This window comes from Myxine glutinosa, chromosome 4 (genome assembly GCF_964187855.1).
Source record: "Myxine glutinosa chromosome 4, kmMyxGlut1.1, whole genome shotgun sequence".
NCBI classification, from domain to species: domain Eukaryota; kingdom Metazoa; phylum Chordata; class Myxini; order Myxiniformes; family Myxinidae; genus Myxine; species Myxine glutinosa.
Genome location: NC_136264.1, coordinates 210,486,836 through 210,491,521, shown reverse-complemented (window position 1 = coordinate 210,491,521; position 4,686 = coordinate 210,486,836). Strand labels below are relative to the sequence as shown.

Below are 4,686 nucleotides of genomic sequence, written 5' to 3'. Positions count from 1 at the left end.
TCGATCCCATGCCGTACTGCGACGGCCGAAAACGTCGGCCGCGTGAGGGCCGGGAACTCCGTGAGCAGGCGAGCAAACTCGTTCGCCGCCGGGACGGTGCATGCTAGCGCGGTCGGCGCGGAGCTGCTCAATGTGCATACCAGGTAGCTGAAGGTTTCAGCGTTGATTAAACGACGCCGTTGGACGTCCACCAGCAGTCCGTGTGCGCAGAGGAAGTCGGCGCCTAGCAGAGCCACGGGCACGTTGGCGGTTACAAACGTCCAAGCAAAGCGTTGGCCGCCGAAGCAGAGGGTGACGTTGCGCGGGCCGAAGGTGCGGATAGTCGATCCGTTGGCCGCAACCAAGGAGGGGCCGCAAACCGCGGATTGCCTGTCCTGGTCAGAGGCGGGTATGACGCTCAGTTGGGCGCCGGTGTCGCACAGGAAGCGCCGTCCGGACGCTTTATCCGTGATGAACAGTAAGTTGCCCGTGTGGCCGGCGCTCATGGCTGGTAATGAACGCCGGCCCGGCCGTTTCCCGGCCTGCCGAAGGTGCACGGGGGTCGGCATGTCCGGGCCTTCTGTCCGAACCTGGCATGATAGTAACACCACGCTTGGTCAGGTGGAGGCCTCGGTCGTCGTGCTGGAGGCGGTCGGCTCGGTAGAGCGGCCGCCAATTGCGTCCGCAGTTCGGCCGTCGACCGTGCCGGGTGCTCGGGCGCCATGGGTGTTGCGTCGGACGGCGGTGGGTCCCATGTCGCCGCTGCGATGCGCTGTCCTGCGGCGGAGATCTTGTCGGCTTCTCTGGCAAGGGCCCGGGGATCAGATAGTGGAAAAAAAGATCAGTTGATTTGATTTGATTTCGGTTGATTGGTTGATATTTATTTATTATTATAATTATTATTTTATTTTTTTTGTATACAAAATCGAAGCTCGTGTAAGAGCTAACATTAATGACAAAAAAAACAAACGGACATATAAGACATAAAAAGGGAGCGAGAGACAAATGGGGAGAGAGGGGGAAGCAAACAAGTAGAACATTTGAGAGCAGGGACATCGGGAGATCTGTGGGAGGGAGAGAGCATGGGGGGAGGAGGCGTGGGAAGGAGGGTGGGAGGTGGGAGAGGTAAAAAAAACACATGGACACTGCTAGGACTTTTTTTTCTTTTTTTTTTGTATACTGAATCGAGGCTCGTGAAAGAGCTAACATTTATTTCACAAACAAATCAACCAGACAAACAAAATATATAAAAAGAGGGAGCGGAAGACAAGATGGGGAGAGAAGGGGAAGCACACAAACACAACATTTGAGAGCAGGGAGATGTGTGCGAGGGAAAGGGCTTGGGGGGAGGAGGCGTGGGAAGGGGGGGGGGGTGGGGGTGGGAGAAGTATAAAACACAAGGACACCAAGGACTTCCAGGACAGAAGTTGGTATTTAAAAAAAGTGGATTTGGGGTGAAATTAGCGGGGGTAGAAAAGATCAAGGATTTGGATGGGGGAAGATAAGAGATGGTGGTGAACAGCTGTTTTAAGGACCTGGAGGGTGGAGTGGGATTGAAGAGAGTGAGGGAGTTTGTTCCAGAGGTGGGAGAAAAGAGGAATGAAGGAGTGAAGGTGAGCAGAGAGTCTTGATTTTTGCAGTTTAACCATAAGAGGGTTGCAGGCAGATCTTGTGCGACCTGTGGGAATATTTGGGGGACAGAGCCCAGAGAGAGCTGGGGGGGCAAGGCCAGAGAGGAGTCGGTAGAAGACGGAAAGACCACCAACCTGCCTGCCGTGAATGAGTGAAAGGCCCTTGGAGTTAGCCTCATCGCGGGAGATTCCAATGATTCTGAACGCTTTGGTTTCAACAGCGTGAAGACGAGCTAGGTGTGAGGCAGGAGCACCAGCCCAGAGGGGAGAGCAGTATTCCATTGAGCTGCGGATGAAAGCCTTGTATGTGGTGAGGAGCTCAGGTGTGCCAAGGAAGGACTTCACACGACAGAGGATGCCCAGTCGGCGACTGGCTTTGGAGGCCAGATTTGAAATGTGGTTTTCCCAGGAAAGATCATGGCAGATAGTGAGACCCAAAAGCTTGAGTGACAGAACTTCTTGGAGAGGATTATTCAGAAAGTGGATGGGAGGGTTGTCCAGTCGGTCTTTTCGGAGAGACATCGTAAGAGTGTAAGATTTGTCAGGGTTGAAAGACATGTTCCACTTGTTTGCTCAGTCTGTGATTTTTGTCATGGTCTGCAGAGAGTGAGGAGGCTGCAGACTGCCGATATGAGGGATGAGGAATGGAGCGACAGAGTAGAGTCATCAGCAAAGAAATAGAGAGGATTTTCAAGAGAGTCAGAGAGATCATTGATGAAGACCAGAAATAGCACAGGGCCCAGAACACTGCCTTGGGGAACTCCAGCCTGAACAGGAAGAGGAGATGAGAGAAACCCATTCAGGGCCACACGTTGACTACGACTAGAGAGGAAGTCCGCCAGCCATGTGTGGAGAGTTCCATGGATACCAAAGGAGGAGAGTTTGGTGAACAGAGCGGGGTGCCGCACGTGATATAGAGCGGGGTGCAGACCATATTGAAGGCACGTGATATGTCAAGGGAGACAGCTCTGATTTCCTGTTTGGCATTGAGGACCTCCATCCATTGTTGAGAAAGCAGAAGCAGCATGTCCAGAGTAGTGTGACCAGGTCTGAAACCAAATTGATGATCAGAGATCAAGCCATTGGAGAAGAGGAAAGATTTCATATCTGAAGCAATCATGGATTCCATGACTGCTGATAATTGGGAGAAGGCTGATTGGTCTGTAGTTGCTAGGATCTGTTTTTGCACCTTTTTGTGCAAAGCGGTGATGTTGGCTGATTTCCAAGCAGATGGCAGATGACCTTGAGCAAAAGAGAGGGTGAAGAGAACAGAGAGAGGGAGTGAAAAAGCGGAAGAACAGGATTTTAGGACCCGTGGGCTGATGCCGCCAGGTCCAGTTGCAGAATCAGAGTCAAGAGTTGACAGAAACTTTTCCACCTTATCAGGAGGAAAGGACACAGAGTCCAGGAGCAGCTGGGTACGACTGGGTACAGTGGGTACAGAGAGGGATGGGTTTGGGACACAAGATTTAGAGGCAAACACGGAGTTGAGGCATTCAGCTTTTTCACGTGCGGATTCAGCCGTGCAGCCGTTTGAGGTGAGGGAGGGGATGGAGTGGGAACAAACACCAGAAACAAATTTGACCAGACGCCACCAGGATTTGGAAGAGGGAGACAGATAAGAGATTTCGGTCTTGAGAACGGAGAGATATTGTTTCCTGGCTCTCCTGAGGGTGGACACACACTTGTTGTGGGCTTTGTGAAAGGTAATGAGATTACCTTCCGTTGGATTTGCTTTCCAGGAGACGAAAACAAGTTGTTTCTGGGCAACAGCCTCACCACAAGATTCCGTGTACCATGGACGGGAGGAAGGGTATTGTGGTGAAAATGTAAGTTGAACCCAGGTGTGACGCTCACTTAAACCACTGGGCGGTGTCTATAAGACCTCGGGATGTCCGCGACTCGAGGCCACTCCTGCGACTTTATACAATGACATGTAGAATTGAATGGTACGTACCCACTTATATTCTAGGCTTGCTTGCTTTGACTGATATATCCAATCTTTCTCATATGATGCCTTGATCCTGACATATATGTTGCATGGTGTATTTTACAGGATGATGTTACGATCTAATTGAAATTAAACCTATCTATGGGACGAGTTGTGGATCTGGTTGATTTTTCACAACAGGTATGACACCTGAAGATGAGATGGGATAAATCTGTGCATGAGAGAGAGCAATTTACTTTGGAAGAATTCCCAGGATGAGTTGATGTCAGAGGCGGTAGAGATGGGAGACCAGTCCAGATGATTGATGGCTGCTTGAAGACCGTGCCAGTTGGCCTGAGTGAAATGCCAGACTCGTCGACTCTAAGGAGGCTCTCTGAGAATGGTCAGAGAGATGTCCACTTTAACAAGCACATGATCAGTTTTATTATTATTATTTTTTTGTTTTTTTTTGCATACAAGATCGAGGCTCGTGAAAGAGCGAACATTAATCACACAGAAAGACAAACCGACACATAAAACATATAACATCGGGAGCGGTAGCCAAGATGGGGAGAGAGGGGGAAGGACACAAACACAACATTTGAGAGCAGGGACCGAGAGACATGGAGACATCGAGAGATCTGAGAGAGGGCGAGGGCTTTGGGGGGGGGGGCATGGGAAGGGGGCGGTGGGAAAGGTATAAAACATATGGACACTGCCAGGACTTCCAGGAAAGAAGTTGGAATTTCAAACAAGGTGGATCTGGGGTGAATTAGCGGGGGTAGAAAAGATCAAGGTTTTGGATGGGGGAACATAAGAGATGGTGGTGAACAGCTGTTTTAAAGACCTGGAGGGAGGAGTGGGATTGAAGGGAGTGAGGGAGTTTGTTCCAGAGGCGGGAGAAAAGAGGAATGAAAGAGTGAAGGTGAGCAGAGAGCCGATATTTCGGCAGTTTAACCATCAGAGGGTTGCTGGCAGATCTTGTGTGACCTGCAGGAATATTTGGGGGACAGAGCACAGAGAGAGCTGGGGGTGCAAGGCCGGAGAGGAGTCGGTAGAAGACAGAAAGACCACCTACCTGCCTGCGGTGAGTGAGTGAAAGGCCCTCAGAGATAGCTTCATCGCGGGAGATTCCAATAATTCTGA

At 50.7% G+C, this 4,686-nt stretch overlaps 1 long non-coding RNA gene across 1 annotated transcript; it reads left to right on the top strand.

Moving 5' to 3' along the window:
* Nucleotides 1–3,506: 3,506 nt before the first annotated feature.
* LOC144891871 (uncharacterized) lies at nucleotides 3,507–3,711 on the top strand. The gene is made up of 2 exons (XR_013623282.1): nucleotides 3,507–3,559; nucleotides 3,667–3,711. It is a non-coding gene; the product is annotated as an uncharacterized LOC144891871 (long non-coding RNA).
* The last annotated feature ends 975 nt before the right edge of the window (nucleotides 3,712–4,686 follow it).